Source organism: Ambystoma mexicanum, chromosome 11 (genome assembly GCF_040938575.1).
Source record: "Ambystoma mexicanum isolate Mex_15411 chromosome 11, UKY_AmexF1_1, whole genome shotgun sequence".
Classification (NCBI taxonomy): Eukaryota; Metazoa; Chordata; class Amphibia; order Caudata; family Ambystomatidae; genus Ambystoma; species Ambystoma mexicanum.
Genome location: NC_090934.1, coordinates 1,399,109,704 through 1,399,132,063, shown reverse-complemented (window position 1 = coordinate 1,399,132,063; position 22,360 = coordinate 1,399,109,704). Strand labels below are relative to the sequence as shown.

At 42.8% G+C, this 22,360-nt stretch overlaps 1 protein-coding gene across 1 annotated transcript in view; it reads right to left on the bottom strand.

Annotated features, from left to right (window-relative positions):
- SNRPA1 (small nuclear ribonucleoprotein polypeptide A') overlaps nucleotides 1–22,360 on the bottom strand; it is a 103,457-nt gene that overhangs the window by 3,763 nt on the left and 77,334 nt on the right.

Below are 22,360 nucleotides of genomic sequence, written 5' to 3'. Positions count from 1 at the left end.
CACCATTTCAAGGTCAAATTTCAGAGCCTTCTGCCCTTTTCCCCTCCCACTTGCACTTTCTCCCTTCTCTCTCACATGCACTTGCACATTCCCAATGTCACTGGGCCTAGTAAGATCATTATGTCCTCCCTTGTTCCCATCCCTTGCCTAGTCGCGCTCTGAAACACGTGTGTAGGAGCCCAATACAAAAAATATAACAGAATGTAGCTCCCCATATGCCTATGAAGCAGGATTCGGAAAAGACCGGCAACAAAATCTCTTTGCGGTTATGAAGGTTTACTATCTTTGGAAAGAAGGATGTGCCCAAAAGACAACATTTCACCTGTGAAATATCAGAATGGTTTTTCCGAGCACACGCCCAACAAGTTACAATCCTGCAGGCTGACAATGCCCACTAGGAACGACGCCTTAAAAGTGACCCACTGCAGGTCAAATTAAGTCGCTGGCTCAAAAGAATTGGGCATTAAAACAGGGCTTTGGTCAAGAGTACCACAAGGCCAGGGCTTCCTGCTTCGCCGAAAAAGACTAAGCCCAACGAAGTGCCTTCTGGCAATCAGGAGACCAAATGTAATCTTGCATTCAAGTACAACCAGAGAAGTTCTACAGGTATCAGCAGAAACCCCCATAAGTGTGTGATGAAAAATGATTGTCACCAGTTGACAATTCCAGTGGGCCGATAGCCCGTTTCTGTCATTGGTCCCTCAGCAAGGTCCACATATGGGGGTACTCCAACCTCAGGGATTTCTTTCTTGCAGCTATGTCTAGGCTCCTCTGATCGACCTATGTCACCATAGACCAAGCAGCTAAGTAAAGAAATGTAGGTGAGGGCATAAAGAAAGCCCCTACCTCTGCCTCCATCTGCGCCAGGTCCATGAGTGTTCTATGCCAACATGGCAGGGGCGCAAGTCACATGTGGGGTCTCCCAAGGTTGTCTCTCTGAACCTCTTAACATTTCTTTAAAAAAAAAAAATAAATAAAAAAATGTATTTGACCTGCTTGAAAAAGGAATTTTATACCAATTTAGGCAGGCAACGCGCATGTTCTCCACCTCACTGGTGACACCACTAATGCCAACATCCTGTACTCAATCTACCACACCATCTAGGCATGGATGGCTTCCCACCTTCTATGCCTCAATGACGATAAGACAGAACTGCTCTTGGTCGGTTCCCAAACCTCAATCAGCAAGCTCGATCATTCCAACAAATCATTCACCATAGAGGGCAATACCACCATGTGGAATGCTGGACTCCTTCCTAGACTTCTATCCCCTTCTCCTATAACACCTGAAAAAACCACCTTCCTAGGAAACCCAGATGGCCTGGAATACTGTCCCCAACCCCTCTAAACCCCAGAATAAAATTGTTCTGGGTCTTAATGCAACATTAGAATGTTAGGTTGAACAAAACTGTCATTTTTTTACTGCAGAAATCCTAAAGGTGGTATTTTCATACAGAACCTAGGGTTTGGCACACATACCAATACATCTCAATCAATACAAGGGCCTGTTAGACAGAAAGCCCACTTTCTTTAATCAGAGCAGTCGGCCCTGTAGTTTACCGGTTTTGACTCCATTGCTATATGTTCAACCTTAAGAATGCTTAGGACTGAGAAGGCGGGGAAGGGGGGATGGGGGGGGAGAAACATGAAAGTTGCCCTGTACTGTCCAGTAAAAGGTGGCTAGGCTGGCGGTTGCTTTTTCGCCTGTGTAAAATAACATGGTAGAAGCAAAAAGTGATGGCTGGAAGGTAAAGCATGAATCTTAGCACACACATCTTAACCTCTGGCATCACTCTGGGAAACACTCTATACCAAGTTTCTTCTTCTTCATTCCAGCAAGGGAAAGACCAAATGCTTGGTCCCACCCCAAAAGGAGTTGCTTGTGCTTTCATGCAGACGGGATGCGACCAAGTAGTTCAGGCTGGAATGCCCCATTTGGGGTTGTTAGGGAGAATTTATATTTCTGTGCCAATTCCCTTTATAGAGAACCCCCAGCTCTTTTGCTGGATTCAGGGCTTTTTAATTTTTACTCCAGAGTGGGACCTTTTTCTCACTCTCTCATGTGGTTTATCGACTGATTTTCTATGTTCCTTACTGTTTTATGGAGTCTAGTCAACTCCATAGGCATCCGCTTTTGCATTGAGACACACAGCACCTTTTGTGCAGTGACACTGCGAAGTCCCTTGGACTTCTCTTAATGCGTAACTATATTTTCTTGGGTGAACTACAGTTCCCAATAGTAAGAGGACTCCCGTCTTACTTCTACCTTCTGGGTCCAGCACACACCACTCTATATCGAGTGCTGGGGGAGGGGTTGGTGTTACCTAGCAATTCCTTGAACCCATTCCTCATGTAACATTTTGTTACACTAACTCACTTGAATGGCTGGTGGCAGTGGTTTCTTTTTTTTACTACCTAGTGACAGTTATCTGCAGGCTGATACCTCGCTGCAGTGCTGCACACAAGGGTGACCATTTTCCCAAAATGGCCCCAGTCTTTTTTTTTTAGTAATTTCTTGTTAGTTTTTTCTGGGCTTTTAAGCTGTTTGCATCAGGTTTGAGTCCTTCATGCAGTTTGCCTTTGGCGGGCTTCAGCCCTGAAGCCCGCCCAGGCTCCAGTGTGTCTGGAAAGGCAGGAAGTAAGGGAGGGTCTTTAAACTTCCGAGCCCTTTGTCTCTAGGTGTGCCTGAGTGAAACCAGTTTAAATTGGCCAGCTGGCTGTCCTGGAGGACAGCCACCCTACTTGACAGCCTAGGGCTGTGAATGAATGGGAACTTGCATAAAAAGTGAGTAGTGACTAGAAGCAGAGTCGACCAACGGAAAACATCCGAAGCAGGAAGACTAGATGCCAGCAGCACCCTTCTGGACCACAAAGCATCCGGTGAAGACCTGCAGCTGTGCGGACCCCATTTTCGATTCGACAGGGAAGACCTGTAAAGGAAGACTGTCTCGAGGCTAGTTGGTCCCACCAGCCTGAGGGAGGTAAACTATTTTGGTGCAACCCCTGACTTGGAGACTTTCCAATGCTGCAGAAGCCCAATGCCTGGAGTACCTCAACCACCTGCAGGTGCATGGTCTTCCGAAGTCCAAATTCTGCCAGGTCTTTGTGGGTATCCAGAGACCCTACAGATGCAAGACATCCACGTCCAGAGTCCCCTCAGCAGAGTCCAGGACCGAGAGATCAAGGAAATCCTATCCATACCTTTTTGTTCTTTGTTGGCGCTGAGAAAAAAAGTGCCAAAAACCACTGAACTCGATGGAAATACATTGCCGCCGAGTCACCCTCTTGAGTGCTGCCACAGGAACCCGCCAGACGTCCTCCCTTCCGTCACCACAACCAAGGACCATGAACAAGGGTCGACTGCATTGCCTCGTGAAGGCAACCAGCTTGAACCCCTTCTTCATTTTCAATGTACTGTGGGGCTTACAGTATTTTATCCTTTTGCGGCGGGGCTTCCCATCTTTTGGAGTGCAAATTAACCCTGTGCTAAGTTCACCTGAACTTCCCTGCATTGGCCTTACAGCTTGTGCTTGCTAAAGAGGACTGCAATTTCTTTTTTTGACACCATCTAAGAACATCTTTCAAAGAAGAAAAGCATCAGAACTTTGACTTTTACCATTTACTTTGGCTGTCCTGGCTCCCTAAAGGCCTCCTTCTGAATTGGGTTTGGCAGTGCCTGTTCCCCTACAGGTAATGCTAGGACAATAGGCGGCCTGCATCCCTTTTGGAGAATCGAACTGTTCTTATAACTGGTCTGTTCTGATCCAACCATAACCTTTCCTTTCTTGAAAACTAATATTGCAAAGGTGATGCTATATAAATGTTATACTGACCGCAAATGAAGTCACCTCCAGGTGCTGGAACATGTGTAACATAATTACTCACCTGCTTTATGGTTTACTTTTTTAAAATTGCAATTGGGCGCTGTGTCCACTCACTGCCACCAGAGATAAAAGCACTCCTTAACCCACTCACATGCTCTTCTGCTGGAACTCTGTGCACGCAGCATACGTTGATGCTAAGAAGCAGACTGCAAAGCTCTGCCTTCTACAGACAACCAGAGGTAAGGCTCTGTGGCAGCCCTTATCCCTCATCTGGTGGGGTCAAATTGAGCACAGCTCCTGGTCGAAGGTTCAGTCTCCCTGAAGTTCCGGACCATCCCTGCCCAATACAGAAGTGGGTGCCTCTCCATTGCCCGGACTTCAAAAACTGTTTGCTGACCAGAGAAACTTCATACCACGAGATGGGCCCAGTGCCCTGGTTACATTTCCCCAGCAGGGAAGCCACAGGGGCATATGCTTCTGGAGATCTTGCACCAGCAATCATCCAGGAGCAACTTCCAATTCTGCTTCAATAGTCTTTCTTCCTTGGAGTTTCTACAAATAGACCCCTCCCCCCCCATCCACCCCAACCCACCCCTCCAGAAGCCCAAATCATGTGCCAGTGGAAGATGTAGGAACCTTGCATAGAAGACTACCACAGACCGCAGTGCACTTTCTGCTCTTCCGGCACAGACCTTAAACTTGGGAATCACCAAATCCTGAAAAGGGTCTTGGTGTCCCTTCTGTACCAATGTGCCATCGTTGGAGCTCCTGTTTGCTAAGGAACGTGCACAGCAACCACCAATGGCAACCGCATCCTGCGGAACTGCGTTTTGGTTGCAGGGCATTGCTCTCGACTCCACAGAATCACTGGTGAGCCTTTTCATTGCACAGTTCTTCATCCCACAGGGTCTCCGATAGGTCTGCACCACTGGAACTACAGAAACTACTCACTGCGCCATTATTTCCCACCAAAGATTGCCCCAAATCGACACTACTGGTCTTTCTTGATCTCTTTAAACTTGCTGGCCTAGATAAAAACTGTTCACATACCCATTACTGCAGGTTCTTTTCTAGACAGGTCTCTTGAACTGAACTCTTGAAACCGTTTTACTTCCCAGATACATTGCGCAGCTTTTGATTTTATGAAGTTTACCAACCTTTTCTAGTTATTTTTCCATTGTTTTACCTCTTCTTAAAGATTAAATGGTTAGAAAAATATGGTGTGTAGACGCTCTAATTGGGATATAAACGAAATGCGCGCATTCGAAGTGGGCTTTACAAGTGGCTGTTGGGCTGTCGCTGGGCTGCTGAGTGTTGACTGCCGAGTGAGGACTCCTAAGAAAAATCTTGCCGTGGACTGTGCCGTCTGCAAGAGGAATCACAGGCGTGCCGTAACGTGGTTGCCGTTACGATTCTTCTTTACAAGTAACTAAGGAACGTGACTATCTGCTCAGTGTCTCTTACTTCAAAGAACCGCGGCTTTGCCGCGGCGCGCGGTGGTTGTAACACTACTTACCCGAGTCTTCCTTCTCTCTTCTCTTTTCTCCATATAGTCAAGGCTTCTCTGTCCCCGCCTCCCGCCCGTGGCCAGCTCCGCCCTGCCAAGCCTCACTTCCAATATCTAGGGAGCGCGCGCATTCGAAGTGGGCTTTACAAGTGGCTGTTGGGCTGTTTGGATGCGTGGAGGTGTGGAATTGGGAAGATTTGTGAATATCTGTAGGTAAAAAAATCGCCATTTATCTTACATCTAGTGTGTGGAATTACTACATTGCAAAATTTGGACTGCAATAAATACAGAATTAGGGGAAGGTTGCAAGTTTTATTATTGTCTGTTTTTTGACTGCCCTATCTGTAGTGCTGTGTGGCTACACACCTGGTGTAGGAGTGTACGAGAATTCCCGTAAAGTCGAACCAATTGTGTGCCACGATTTGGACAAATAGTCAATCATGGTAAAAAATTTACAGAGTGGGAAACGGTGCTTAAATAATTCCTCAGCTGCCTCAAATGAGGGAAATGTTTCAGAGGATGAATATTATGAAGAATCGTGAATCAAATAAAAAAAAAAGGGCGCAATATAGGAATCACCAATGCGGACATGTCACAACCTGGGTATGTGAAATCACAAGTTGGGATTCCCCTGGGTGTTTCTGTGGCGTATAGAGGTACAGTGATTACAGATGAATCATTAGTTATACCGGTTTCTTCAAAGAGCATCTCCCCTGAGGCGTTTGTCACCACACACCCAAAGAACCTGATTTGTAACATTCCCATTAATGATAATTCGATTTTGGGGGCGGTTGCAGACGTATCTATGCTGCCGGCATCTGATACATCATTGGTAGCCCCTGCAGTACTGGCCGAATTACATAGCCGAATGAGACTGTCTAATGGGCCGTCTACACCCGCGGCAAGCTCTCATGGCTTAAGGGACCAGGTTCACTTTCATGCTGCAATAGAAGTAAACTTGAAAGAGTTAAAAGAGAATCGAAAAAAGGATGAGAAGATACTAATAAAAAATACAACACCTAAGGCTAGTTCCCCTGCTTATGAGTCTGGAAACAACCATGACGACATTAGTTATGTCCATTCTCCGGTTTTGGGTGGGGACATTAATCAGCAAAAGGGAAGAATTAATCCCCCACGTCGTCCCAACTCATCTCTGCCATTTTTTCCACTTGAGGATACTCTTGTGGATCTTAATAAGCCAGAGCTTCAGAATTTTCCTGTTCTAACGAGAATTCTGAACCCGCTTGATAAAGGTCACGAGTACACTCATGGCGCAATTCATGCGTTGAGTACATCTAATGCAGAAATTATGAACACTATGTAGAATTGAAGGATTCATGATATCCCAAGAAAAGTGTAACAACTTCTGGGCATCTCAATTGCTGATTGTAAACCAGCTGGGGGGCAAGGAAACTGAGAAGAACCATCCCATACGGCATTGACCAATCCTCTCAAACAGATGTGAATATAGATTTAATGGTGAACGATAAAAATTTGCAGAACTCATTAGGTGTCAGACAAACCTCACTTGTTCCTTCTGAGTACCTTGAAATTGCAAAACTTCAAAATAACCGCATTCAAGTAATTGAAAATATCATAGTAGCAGCAAACCTAATACCAGAGTTAATGAGAAATGATGGTAGATTTCAATTGACAACAGCAGAAGAACCGCCGGAACGACCCGATAGTCCCACGGCTCTGACAGACTTGATTGACCTTGACATAGCGAATCAAGTAACAACCGTGGATAAGTCTATTAGTGACGTGGAAATAGGTGATTCACAACAATCCACATTTTTTATGTCTAGGAAAGCAAAAAAAGCATTTGCAAGAGCTCAGAAAAGAAAGGGTGCATCTACCATCCCACTAGTGCCGATAGGAAAACAAACAAAAAAAAACTCTAAAAAAACAAAAAATATAAAATCATGCAGTCCTAATTCCTCTGTCTTATGTCTTGGTCAAAAGCAACTAGATGACATGGGCATTGAGATAAAGGAATTGGGCAAAGAAAAACTTCTATATTTGGAAGAGAAAAAATCACAGGCTGTTGAAATAGATTCCATATTACCCTCTTTGATCCAGGCACCCGAAGCGCCTCATGATGTGAGACCAGGCTTAAAGATATCTAATATGAGTGGGTTGCAGGATCACTCGCCTCTGTTAATTCAAACACAATTACAAAGCTTCTTCGACAAAATTGATAAAAAATTTACCACCATGTCTGTCCAGGTTTCTAAAGAATCAAAGGGCATAGTAGAGAAGGAGGCTTTTAGTACAAAGAATATAGAGATGTGTGCTCAAGATAAAAATGACGATGGCAACGCTTTACCGACTATGGATAAAGACGCTTATCTCATGAAAGGGGCCCAAGAGGCACCCCTTCCAGCATAATCAGAAAAGGAAAAATTCAATGAGATAGAAAAAAATCGGAAAGGCAGTTTCCCCAAAAGATATTCCCGTGGAAATGAAAACTGTGCTAGGCTGGAGGGCTGACAAAGTAGTGCTTGACAATCCTAGTTTAAATCGTGGTGCAGTAATGAAGATTTTTTGCCAAATCCCGGCTCTTCGTAACTTGGTATCAAATGATATTGACTGGATAAAATTACCTTCCTCATGTAACTACCGGATGATATGCAAGTTTAAATCACCTATAATTGCCTCCCTGATTCGGACCCATTATGGGGACTTGGAGTATCTGGGTTATAAGTTATTTGACTTCTATTCAATGGATGATGCAACAGAGTTCCTTGACTTTCAAGAAATAGAAAGCCAGCAAAATACAAAAAGTGAATATAATGACAATCAAATTACAATGTTGCAGAAAAAGGTAAATTCACAAGCTGAGTCTGTGGAACAAATCATAAAAAGTCTAGCATGGCTAGAACCTTTGATGAAATCAATCCGTAAAGAGACCCCAGGAGATGACAAATCATAAAACAATTCCTTCTTAGTAAAATCATGGAATTGTTGTGGCTTTAAAAACTTAAAGTCGTGGTTTAGGATGCTAGATTGCGAGAATCGTCCAGCAATCATTATCCTACAAGAAACCATGGCCACCATAGATATTCCTATGGAGGGATTTACAAGCTTTTTTAGTCATGCTCAAAAGGGCCTATTTGGACGACCAAAGGGCGGCCTTGCCATTTATGTCTCCTTCGTATATAATGTGGAAATAAGGAAGTTATATTCCTCCGAGGAGATGCTAGCAATTATTGTAATGTCAAGGAGTAATCAGAATGTTCCATTGTTGATAATAGGCTTATACTGGAACCCAAATGGAACACACATTGATGGTATTCTTGAAAGACTGAATGCTTTATTGTTGGAGGTGGTGGATGAAATGCCCAACATCGAAATTATTGTGGGTGGGGATTTCAATTCCACTCTCATACAAAAAAATCTGGAAGATGAAGGTCAAAATGTTCAGTATGCAAATTTGTCGTGTGAGAGGGGCCAGTTATGGTCAGACTTTTTTAAAGAATGGGATATGCAAGTTATTCCTTTCGCAAATTATGGGTCAAAATTTACCTGGTCTAGGGGAATATATAATTCCTCGATTGACTATATTGTCACCTCAAAAACACTAGCCACGATGGCTTTGCCTTGTACAATAGAAATGTCTGCCCTGAGTGATCACTCGATTTTGACATGTACTACGAGTTGTACATTTGGTACTTATTCTACGTACAAACCATTGGTGTTACCTGAATCCGACAGACAGATGCTATCAATAAAGTGGAATTTGAAAACGTGCAGGTCTTTGAACAGCTTAGTCAGTCGTGATATATTAAAATATAATCCCAAGCTGTTGTCAACGGAAGAATGTAGATCATTAGATCTCATGAATGAGAATATGATTCACCACCACCACAGTCAGATAGTCACTGGAAACAAGCAAGACACATCTACAGATCTAGTTGGATGTCATAATTTTGAGATAATGAAAAGAAAAAGAGAAAAATGCTGAAATTAGAATTCTGGCAAGGGACTACACCAATCATTTTGACCAAGTAACGTATAGGAAAAAATTAATTATGACTAAATATAAACAGGACATCAAAACTATTAAATTCAATGCCTATCTGAGAAAAAAATCAAAATATGATTAATCTCATGATAGGTAGGAAAACACGCGAAATCTGGGCTATACTAAGAGATCCTATGGAAAGAAGCCAAGCAGAGAAATGCTCTACAGTGAGTGGCGACCTATGGACTGAATTTTATATAACAAATATGTATTACCAGATAAGTTCAGGTCACTTAAGTACGAGGTAAAGGTATCATTACTGCCCCACAGTTGTCCATGGGACATCGAAACAATTGAGTCAGTGATTACGAATCTAAAGTTTTCAAAAGCAGCGGGCCCGGATGGAATTCCTCCATGCCTGTTGAAGGATGATCCAAAATTTTGGGCAGCTCACTTAATGCGCAACTTTGATATCATCTTTAAAACAAAGAAACTACCAGCTTCCTGGACATCTGCTCTAATTATTCCCCTACATAAAAAAGGAGGAACAGCTGACGCAAAAAACTTTAGACCCATAGCTTTGATAGATACTCCCGCAAAAATTTTCGCATGTTTACTTCTCAGAGAACTGAATGCATCTATAATGTCTCTACGTATCCTCTCACGCTTTCAAACAGGCTTTAGAAAACGCATGGGAACACAACTGAATGCAACTATTCTTGCGCACTTATTAAAGAGCTCAAGAGGAGAACTTAATGGTCCAATATACATGGCATTGGTGGACCTGTCCTCAGCGTTTGACTGTGTGATTAGAGAAATATTGTGGGCAAAGATGCACAAATGGCAGATCCCAGTGCATATAATAACAATGATAGCCATGCTCCATACTAACACCAGTTATAGCGTAAGAATTGATGGTACGGGTCGGCTAACTGACCCAATAAATACGTTTATTGGGGTGAAACAAGGCTGTAACCTCGCGGCCACTCCGTTTAATTTGTATCTAGCAGATATAGATAAGTTGTGGGAACAATCGAATAGCTTTGCTGTAAAATTGGGACATCTAAGCATAAATTGGCTGGCTTTTGCCGATATCATCATTCTTTTAGATCGCACGCCATTTGGACTACAAAACAAAATACATCTGTTCTATGGCTACTGTGAAAAACACAACTTGGCAGTCAACCCTGGAAAATCGAATATAATGATTTTCTCTAACAAAAGGAAAACAATATCATTTAAATGGCTAATCAATGGAAACATGATTCCTCATTCACTAGGGTTGACTTACTTGGGATATAACTTAACGAATTTTGATTCACTGAAAAAATGGCAAAAAGCAATATCAATTAAAGCATTGCCACTTATAGCACAAATGAAGATTATCCATCGTAAGCTTTGTAGATTCTCTCTTATCCCACTAATAGAGTTTTACCTGCTTAAAGTAGAGGCAATTATATTATATGGATTAGATTTATGCACACTAGCGATGGGGCACATTCTAAATTCCGTACAGGGAATGATTTGGAAAAAGGTATTACTCTTGCCCCTTTCGATGCCAAATCCCATAATAATTCATGAATTGGGGCTTACATCTTTGGCGTCAAAAATGATATGGCGCAGGTTGGCAAACTTTGCTAAAGTTCTCCAACCAATGGAAAACTCGCTATATGAAGATTTAGCGGTTATGATTAAGAGGGGCAAACCTGATTCCTTACAGAAGTCTTACAAGGAGATACAACAGGTATTGGATTTGATTGCGCAAAGTACAACAGACCTAGCTACCTTGCCTCAAATAGTAAAAAAAAAACTATATATTTATGATTGGGCAAATACATCTGATTTAATTGGACAATATAAAACGTATGAAGAATACTCTAAATTTAGGCATAACCAAAAACCAATATTACTATATATTAGGCAGGTACCTAGTAATCTGATAAGAGCAACGTACATGCGATTCAAGTTTAATTTACTGTTAACGAAAGACCGCATGAAATGTTGGAAACGTAACAAAAACGAGGAGTTTAACTTGAATTGTAGATTTTGTATGAGTGATGTAAATGAATCCTTGAAACATCTAGTATTATACTGTATTTCATTTGAGGAAGATAGACAAAAATATTTGGGCAAATTCCTATTTGGCACCATGGGAATTCCCCCAGAAACGCTATGGGTAGAATGCATGTGGGGAAACAGGATTTCACTTATACTTGCACTAGTCAAACTCCTACAAAGTATTGAAAAAAAACTCGATTGTGTTGAGAATTATAGTAAAGAATAGAAAAAGATGTGAAATTTGTAAATGTTTTATCTAAGTGAGCCCAAGTATATTGACAGCTTCTTCCGATACTGTTTGGACTTGTAGTGCTTGAATTTAGATTTATATATGCTGTTTTATTATGTTGGTAGAAATATTTTTAAGAATAACTTATACATTGAAGAAACATGTTTCATATGTATTTTGAAATTCGAATTTTATGTTTGAAGACAAATTGGATGTTGTAAAGATCTGTCATCAAAAACAACAATAAAAAAAAAAAAAAAATTAAAAAAAAAAAAAAAAAAAGAAATGAGTGCCCTGTGCCCATTAACCAGCAGAGACCTATCACCAGGAAAGTACTATATACTGCTTTCAGCCTGCAGCAACTTTGGCGAGTTTCTCCAAGTACTTTTTTGGTTTTCTTGAGGTTTTGTTTGCTGCGCTTGGGGCTTGCAACACTGCAGCTTTCCAGTGTCAAAATGTTTTAAGTAAATAATTAACACAAAGACTCCTTTGGTGCGCTCCAAAATAGATGTATATCAAGTGAGTAGATGCATGTAATGGTCAAACGAATTTTTTGTATTTAATTCACACAGCCAAATCAAAAAGTGAATTTCATTAAATCAGCTCTGTAACTTTCCATTATCCATTCCCTCTACACTTGTTTCCCCATCCTTTCAGGAGGGATTCCTCATTTTCATTTCAAAATAATTGTCCATTACTTTGTTTTTTAGAATACTTTCAAATTGTTCATTTTGTATTTCACAGAAGTGGGAACAAGAATTTATGTCATAATATTTTCTAGGGGTCCGCGTTGGAGTACTTGGTAATTATACATTTATTGTGGCATATACTTACATTCATCAATGCTTTTAGTTAGTTTTATTCAATAGGATTCCAAGGTTATAATTTCAATTGCAATTGTGCCGCTTCATTTCCCATCACTTTTTATATATTATTTCCCTGTGCTTTTTCTTCCTATACTTATCCGATTTTCTAATTTCGAGTCAAACAAGTCAAGAAACGGGTTGTGGTTTCTAATATCTCATTGATTCAGAATTGGAGTTCTACTTGTTATGCTGCTTTGTTTCTGTAGCTATTCTTTTGCGCTTATCTTGCGGCTTTGTATCCTGCCGAGAACAGCATCAGAAATAATCAAGGTAAGCGCAAAAGAATAGCCATAGAAATCAATGCCAAACAAAAGCAGCATAACAAGTATAACTCAAATTGTGAATCAATGCGATATTAGAGACCACAACCCGTTTATTTTCTTGTAGGACTCGAAATTAGAAAATTATAGGAAGCAGCAGCACAGGGAGAGGATATATAAAACGTGATGGCAAATGAAGCGGCAAAATTGCGATTGAAATTATAACATTGGAATCCTACTGAATAAAACATAAAAGCATTGATATGCAAGTAGATGCCACAATAAATGTATAGTTATTACCGATGCCACAATAAATGTATAGTTATTACCAAGTACTCAAACGCAGACCCCTAGAAAATATGACAAATTCTTACGTAAATAGTTACCGTGCTAAGTTCATCCAACAGCCTGGTAGCAGTGTACCTTTTGTACAACTTTTGGTGGGCTTTTGTCACAGGCTGCCATCGCAGCTGTGACAGGAGACGCTAGGCTTACCATTTGCCTAAAATTGTGGCTTTACTTGAAGCTGTGTTCATGAGGACTTGAGTGGGGGCGGTATTGTTGGGTCTCATCTTTGGCAGGCTTCCCTTGGAAAGTCTGCCAAGGAGAGGTGGGGGGCGGCAACCAAAACTCCTCGTCTTGCAGTATGCCTGCCTGTCCCCTTGGACAGCCACCCTGAGATCTGCATGAAAGGCTTACATGGCAATTGGTGGGCTCAGCCAGCTTTCATGCATAAAAAGTGAGGGTCCTGGAGCTGAACCTGAGAACCAACCACAGGACTGAAGATCCGAAAAGGAATGCACGGAAGGATGGGCCAGCAACTTCCAAGCAACCACCAGAGGCACTGAGTGACTGCTGAAGACCCAACACAGAATTTCCGGGCGACAGGGAAGATCTTTTCAAGTCTACTTCCTCCCCTGGACTGGTGGGCCTAACCAGTGCGAACACCACCTACATTCCTACATTTTGTGCCATCCCACAAACGGCTGCAACCATCACGGGCTGCAAAATCACCCTGGCGACCTGTGTCATTTTCAAGTGCAACATCTTGTGAAGCACGGTTTCGGCTGGAACCATGTGGCTATCCTGGACTGCAGGGACACTTTTCCGCTACTAGACATCCCCTCAGCAGAGTTGTGTAGCTGGAACCAAAGAGAAGTCTACCAGACAACATTTACTAACCAAATGCCTGTAAAGGGCTCCAACGCACCAGTGCCACGAAGATCCAATGCTGTGCATTCCAATAACTCAAGTGCATCCATCTGTTCCCTCCAAAGTTCCTTCTTCAGACACCCAGGCCAAGAAATCTGAACCATGGACAACTGTCGCCTCACTTTGGGGGAACATCCTGCTGCACCAAGTTCTTCAATGAAAAGGTATCATCTCAAGCCGTACTTAACTTGGTCTTGTTCTTGGAGGACTGCAGTTAAGCTGTTGCTTGCACCCCCTCCAGGGCACTCCAAGTCCCAATGGGGTGACCCATCCATTGGGCCATAACTTCATAAACTAACTTTCTTACCTGCAAGCCTGAAGAAACCTTCCTAAGACTTTGCTTGGTCTATTGCTTACCTGCCCGTTTCTCCTCAGCCCTTGGTCACTCTGAAGTTTGCTTATTTGTTTCAGTAGTTTCTCTCAATTGTGTTGCTTAACATTTGATTTAAACTGTGCTACCTTTAATTCTGTGACAATATGTGAATAGTACTTACGCTAAGGCTTTAGAAAGAAGTCCTGTATGTAAAACAAAAAAGTCCATGTTACTGCTAGTGTGTCTCCTTGAACTGATTGTATGCTCCAAGCACTGTGTGCCGCACTACAGCGCTTCTCCCTCCTAGACTAAGCCCGGCTGCTCAGCCATAGCTATCAAACCTTGAGTTAGTTCGGGCTAAACGTAAGGGGGTATTAACCCTGTCACTTAAGGTGGGCTTTCCAAAGTTCTGTCACAAACAGCAACTTGTGTAAAACTCCAACAGTAGTTAAGTGGCCCTGCCTCCCCAATGGGTCCACCAAACTGACTTGTCCAAGATTGGTGCCAGAGTGTCCAACGAGGTCACAACACAATTGCTGCATAGGCATCCATTGAACTGGATACCTCAAAGATCACTGCATCCTTCATATACTGACCCGAAAGTAATAAACCTAAAAAATACAAGTTGTAGATCTATGCGCACAGATTCTAAATAAGACTACATTAGCAACCAAATCGATGACAAAGGAGATCTTTTATGTGGTGGTACAAGACAAAGTAAGGCAATATCACCTAAATCGAGACAAAGCAACCGAAGACACAACACAAAATAAAACAAGATGTCTATTTTTACCCACAAAATAACTTCAGATTGTATGTAGATTTTAACAAGATTGCATGCTTTCGTCAATGTAACGTTTTGGTTTATTAGCACTGGTTGACATGGCAGTCGCCTCATCAGCATTTCCTCACAATGATTAAACGGGCTATAATCAATTGCTCAACTATTTCCAGTAACAACCCATGCCTTGTAGTCTCATAAGGTATTCTCCCTCAAAAAGCATCAAAGAGCCCTAGAGGAGCCAACCCAAAGCGTACTTTAATGCGGTACGGGGAGGGGGGGGGGGGGTTGGGTTTGTGGCACAGACCGCCTAAAAGAAAAAAAAAAAAATAATGGAGCTAACTGCCCTTCCAAAAGCTGAATCCCATCCAAAAAAAGCAGAACAAGTGCACACCAAAAATGTAGTGGATAGAAGTAAGGAACGTAACCTGATAGCATTAACATACATAGAGAAAACAGTGCTAGAAACAAATAGGTTATAATTGCATTTTTCTGACATTTGGTATCTCTAGTTTTATTTTGCAGCCCGCTTGTGTAAATATTTTGCAAAGGCTCTATACTTTTGTTAAACTTTTCAGTCTTTCCTTGTCCGTGCTTTCTGCACTTCCAACGACCTTGATCCAGATCCCACCCTTGTTCCTTACTGGCTAGAACACCCGACCACTTAACCGGACTATCCCTCTTTGGAGGCTCTCCTAAGGCAGCCAGTGAAGGGCCACAGAAAATGGTAGCTCGTGTTCACCAATGGACAAAGCACCCCACAACAACTAAGGTACAGTGGTACAGGCGGTGAGCACAGCCATTACTGTGCTCAATTAGAATTCTACCACTGCATTACTACCATCTAATCAAAAAATTGTGTAGATTACCTGCCGCCCTCCCTCCTAAGATTGCCTGATATATGTATTTTGGGGGCAGACCAGGTGTCTCACTTCGAAGAACTGGGAGGGTTAGTCTATGTACTGCACTTAAGCTCACCATAACCGATTCCTTAGCCCACATTTTACACACAGGGAAATTGTGAAGGTTAGCCAACGTTTTGCACCTAGTAGAGTTGTGAAGGTAGCCTATGCAGTGCTCTTCAATGAATTGGGAAGGTTAGCCTTCGCACTGCACCTGGAGGAATTGCAAGGGTGGCCATGTAATGTACCCAGATGATTCTTCGGGGGCAGCCTCCGTATTACACCTCGATCATAGTACTGATTCAATCTAGGTTATTGTAGAAATTAGTTGTTGCATTGTAATCCAAGTGAAGGTAGAATGTAGCCTGGTTTTTGATCAGAGGCGGATGTCAAACGTAGCCATCGTATAGAATCTTTTTGTAGCCATTGCATTAATCTAGGTAATCGTTAGAATGTAGCCATGTATTGAACCTTTCACACGCCATGCATATGGAAATTGGCCTCAGGCACTGCCGCCAACCCACATGGATCTGCCATCATACACCACTCACACTTCGCACAACACTGATGCCATTAAAAAAAAAAAGCAGCTACTGTTCAAAACAAAAATAGATAGCTGAACACATTACTATCTCACGGTTGCATACCCCCTCTATGCCTCTCACCACACATCCACATGCCGGCTCGACATGATTGGCTAGCAGGGACTTGGCCAACCCCTCATAGCTTCGTACTGGCAGTTATGCTCCCACCCATACATCACTTCTCAAATTGTCCCCTACCTAGACTTCGGTCCACCAAGAGCTAACAACCTGCAGCGCGTTGTGACAATAGGAATGGTCAAAGGCGCTATACAAATGATGCAATGCAATAGGTTCTGCTAATGCTGGCAATCGTAGCACATTCTAGGGATCTTGCTGCATTTGGATGCCAGAAAGATAGTCATGGTTTTCAATTTGAAGTTTGTGGGGAAAAGAAGAATGGTGCTCCAATGGATGAGAAAATGCCCACCTTCATTTTGGAGGTGGGTCCATGACCTTATGTACAATGACTGAGGAATGCTATAGGTCTTTGGCACAGCCGTAACAAACTCCCTTGACATCTGGAGAGACGTCAGACTGTACATGGCATGTAACCTGAACGAGAGGGCAAGCTTTGAAATCCAAGATGGTGGATGCTCATGCGATAGCACGTGGCTGAAAGAGGTCGTAATTACGAAGTGATGTTAAAGTTCATATTCTACAACTGCATTAAGGGTGAGCGAAATAAGTAAAAATAAATGGAGCAAGAGATCTTGAATGAACAAGATGCAGAACGATGAAGGGATCTGCTCTTCAGTGAAGACGTGGTGGGAGGAGAAGCAGGTTTAATGTGCATTTGGATGATCTGCCAGTTTAAAAAGAAACATTCTTTTAATAAATAATTGTTATTACTTTGAAATGTTGTGACACTGTCATGGAATGTCTGGTAACGTTCCATGAATCCTAGGATAGTGCAACACTATCTTGCTGTCAGCCACAGGGATAGGAAGTTGTAGTAGTAATTTGTATAGCACCTTTATCCCATTAATATGGCCTCACGCACATGTGGTAGGAACGCCCTCGGGGGACCGAAGACCAAAGTGTGGGGAAATTTTGTGAAGGCTATAACGTGTGTGCATTTTACAAGGATAATTAGGAGGGCTGGCTGGGCTCCAAAATGCTACCCATGAAATCAAAGTCAGGTGTAAGGATGGGGGCGTCGGGAGAGAAGATCACAGTGATCTGTCCAGATTAGAGAGCCAGGTGAATATCAGGTTTGTGCGGCAGAATACAGCATCATGGGTGTGACCTACAGTGAGGGTCAGGTTGAGGGCTTCTAGGGAGCGTCAACCCAGATTTTGAAATCTCCTAAAATGGTGAGAGATAAATACTGCAAATCGATGCTGAATTGATTTATTTTTGCAATGTTTATAGCCCACCCAACCCAGAGGCATCTGGGCGCTATTCTTATGAAGGTTAGGTTACACTAGTGGAATTTTGAATTAGTTCTATAGAAAAAGTTATACGTGATGGAATTTCAAACGTAGTTACATAGCTACAAGGTTACAAACTTGCATAACCGAAGTTACATAAAGGTGGCCTTTCAGACATATTTGCCTAGTTACATATTTAAGTGAGGACATAATGAAAGATACATGTTATGCAAGTTTTAGGATCAAAGAAGTCTTAAAATTGTGTTTTGTGGGTGATGAGCCGAGTTCAATTGTTTGCGTAAGGTCCAGAAAGATTCTTCTGCCCTTAGTTCAGCTGGGAGCGTATTCGAGAGTCTAGCAGCTAGGACGGGAAAAAAAGCTACTCCCTCCGGCTTTCTGTAGTCTGAATCTTGGTGTTGAGGGTAAGTGACTGTGTGCAGACCAGGCGTGCATCAGATTGGGATCTGGAGATTGTCTGCTAGATAAATAAGGCTACTTTGTCTAGGCATTTGCGTGTCATGGTCAGGGTTTGGAAAACTATCCGTTCTTGCACTGGGAGCCAGTGGTGGTTTCCGTCTTAATGCTGCTATAAGGGCATTGTTTTGGATCACTTGTAATTTTTCTATGTTGTAACTTTTGGTGTCTGCATAGAGAGCATTACAATAGTCCAGCCTTGACAGGATTAGCACTGTGGCTAGGGTAATACAGCAGTCAGGAGACAGGAAGGATCTGCCGGCATTGATTAGCATGACTGTATAGGCTGACGCTGTAGCGTTGACTTGCTGTGAAAGTGTGAGTCTAGGTAGAAATCTAAAGGCGTTCACTTCTTTCGAGACCTTTATAATGTTGCCGTCGATACTGAACACCTTAAAGGCTTCATCCAGTTTGTTTAAACAGTGTTGTGACCCAATTAGAAGCTGTTTGGTGTTCTCATCATTTAAACAAACCATGGTGGGCCATCCAGGTGTGGATAGTTTGATAGATGATGTTCAGTGAAGCAGAGTCGATGTCATGCATGCCCGAGATAGGGATGAGGATTTGGGCGTCATCTGCATAGTGTAGGTGACACCCAAGGCATCCAGGCGGTCAAATAAGGGTTTAGTAAATATATTGTAAAGTGTCGGCGAAACACAAGAGCATTGTGGTACACCGCATTTGACAGGGCATGGCTGTGACGCTGCAGTTGGAGAAAAGACTCGTTCTGTCCGTGAGGAAGGATTGTATCCATTGAATGGCTTTAGGAGCGAAGTAGGCGGCCGAGGCTAGATGTTTGCCTAGAATGTTGTGATGGACCAGATCAAATGCTGCATACAAGTCCAGGAGGAGGAGCAAGGCTGATTTACCTTGGTCTAAGTTTATCCATTGGATTTTCAATACTGTTGCCATGACTTCCCTGTAGTTTAGGAGGCTGATAGGGCGTCACTAAGAGTCTGCAACATTTCCTGTTGTAGCAAGGGAGTTTGTATAGGAGTAGGAAGCTGTGGTGATAGAGGGGGAGAGAATACCTTTATCAGCAGCAATTTAAAGTCAAGTCTTTGCTGCCGGATAAATTATCCTTGAACAAGGAGTTTGTGGTGGATGGACAACCCTCCTCTGATGGATCCATTCCGTTCAATCAGGCTCGGCAGGGTAGGGTGGCGGGGGGAGGGGGGTGGTGGTGGTCGTTGGGTGGTGAATGTCTTGTGTGCGATAGGTTCATATTCGTCAGAGAACCAGGTTTCTGTGATAAAGAGGATGTCGGGTTTTCATCTAAGATGAAGTCAAAGATATCATTTGTTTTCGGAGTGACCTGGCGCGACAACTGATTCTTTAGTGGCTCAACCTCTGTAGCGGTGCATGGCATTGCAATAGCTCTGTATCAGTTATAGTGTTCCATTTGTGTAAACTGTAGAGAACACGGTATGAGTGCACTAATGCCAGGTAGGTAAAGAAAAACCACAAAAAAAATATTGGCTGGCAATTTGAGAGCACGCACCTGCTCAAATGTACACAATTTTAAGCGGCATGTGTGCTTTGTACTCATCCCCTCGTCAGCAGGACTTCATTTTCAAGTTAAGTAATTTGGGCATTGACTTGAAAAATGCACCAAAAGAATAAATAGGCCATCAGCATCATGGTACCAATGAAAGTGCAGCTATAACATACCAGACACGGATTTACATTACAGTATGACAGAAGGTCTGCAAAATCGGGTGCAAGGCTCTTTCAAAAAGGAGCTTCTGCATTAATGAGAAAATATACGGAATGTAACATTTGAAGGGGCCAGGCTAAGCTGTTTTACTCAATGTGGTCTCATCATAAAAACTGGTGTTTATTTGTCAAGGCCTTCAATAGCCGGGATGACAATCTCAAACCCCCCGGGACCACAACCACATACTTAATTTCCCTCTGGGATTTCACCGCCTCCCAGAACTGTTATGGAGAATTTTCATTTCTGTGCCAATTCCCTTCAACCTTAGAGACCCCCAGCTCTTTTGCAGGAATTGGGGCTGGTGATTTTTTTTTTTTTACTACTCACAGAGTGGGACCTTTTTCTCACTCGCTCGTGTATTTTCCCTGACTAGGATTTTTGCGTTTTACTGTTTTTATGGAGTCTACCAAACTCCATATGCATCTGATTTTTGCATGGCGTCACAGCACCTTAGGTGCAGTGCAACTAAGAAGTCCCTTGGACTTCTCTAAATGTTTAATTACATTTTCTTAGGTGAACTACAGTGCACAGAAATAGTAAGATGGTCCCTTTATTACTTACCTTTCATTGTAGGACCAGCATTCGCCACCCTATGTGGAGTGCTGTAGGTTACTTAGTAATTCTCCATCCCACTTCTCATGAGACATTTTTTGTTACACTAACCTACTTTAAAAATGGCTGGTGGCAGTGGTTTACTTTTTACTACCAGTGTGCATTTCTACCGCAAGTTGAATCCTCAGCTGCAGTACAGTTTCCATGGGTGACCATTTTCCCAAGATGGCCCGTCTTTTTTCGCCATTTTTTGTTTGTTAGTTTCTTCTTGGCTTTTACTCCGTTAGGTTGAAGTCCTTTGTGTGTTTTGCCTTTGGCGGTCTTCAGTCCTGAAGCATGCCCAGGTTCGATTTTGTTTGGAAAGTCAGGGAGTGAGGGATGGTCCGAAACTCCCCTGTCCTTTGTCTCTAAGTGTGCCTGAAAGAAACCAGTTCCGTTTGGCCTGCTGGATGTCCTAAAAGGACAGCCACTCTGCTGTGCGATTGACAGCCTAGGTTGTGAATGAATGAGAAATTGCATAAAAAGCAAGGGTTTTGGGACTAGAGCGAGAGTAGACCACTGGAGAAGAACACCAGAAGCAGTGAAGAGTCACCATCAGCACCCTCCTGGACCACAAAGTGCCCGGTGAAGCCTGGCAGCTGTGCGGACCCAGTTTTCAAATAGACTAGGATGACCCGAATGGGACGACTTCCTCCCTTAGGCTGGTGGGACCAACTAGCCTCAAGACAAGCTTCCATTTGGCGCAAACCCCGACTTGCTGTGCCTCACCCGAGCTGCAGAATCCCAATGCCAGGGGTCCTGTGACCATTGAAGAGTGCATGGTCTTGAGAAGTCCGAATCCGTCCAAATCTGTGTGGGCATCCAGGGGACTCTACAGAAGCATGACATCTTGATCCAGAGTCCAGGACCGAGGGAGCAAGCAACTTCCAACCAGAGCTTTTCATGCTTCATTGGTGCTGAGAAAAAAGGGGCAAAAATACCAAATGCTGCTTAAACAAAGTAAATCCATTGCTGAGGAGTCCCTATCCAAAGTGCTGCTGCAGGAGCCCGCCAGACACCCTCCCTTTCATCACCACGACCAAGGTCGAGGAACCAGGGTCTGCCATGCTGTAGCAAGGAGGAATCCAGCTGGAACATTTTTCTTCAAATGAAAAGGTACTGTGGGGCTTGGGTTATTCACCCTTTAGCCATAGGTTGTGCATCCTACCTTCAGGAGAGCTTTTGTTACACTTTAGAGTTGATCTCAACTCACCAGCCTGAAAGCTTGTGCTCTCTACAAAGTAACTCACTTGAGTTAGTGATTTCTTCTGAACTTAATTTGTCAAGACTAGCTAAGGAGTGCATCAGAACTATGGACTTGGTCCATTGACTTTGGCTGTGCTGGCGCTCTAAAGGCACCCTTCTGAACCGATTGGCTTTGGTAGTACTTGTTCCCTCATAGGTTTTAATTGTTGACACTTCCTGCTGGGATAAAGGATACAAGTCTACCTGCCTCCCTTTGGGAGATTGTAATTGTTTTACAAACTGTTGAACGTATGCACTAAATCTTATTCTAACCTTACCTTCCTTAACAAATCAATAACTGAATTGGTAACCAGAATAAGTGCAATACGGACCTTTACTGAAGTCGCTCTGTGCTGGAACATGTGTTGTCATAAGAAAAGTATTTACCAACTTTTGTCTTTGAAAAACGGAACCCTAACTGATTGAATGTTACTAGCAGTTAACACTTTTTAAAGAATGC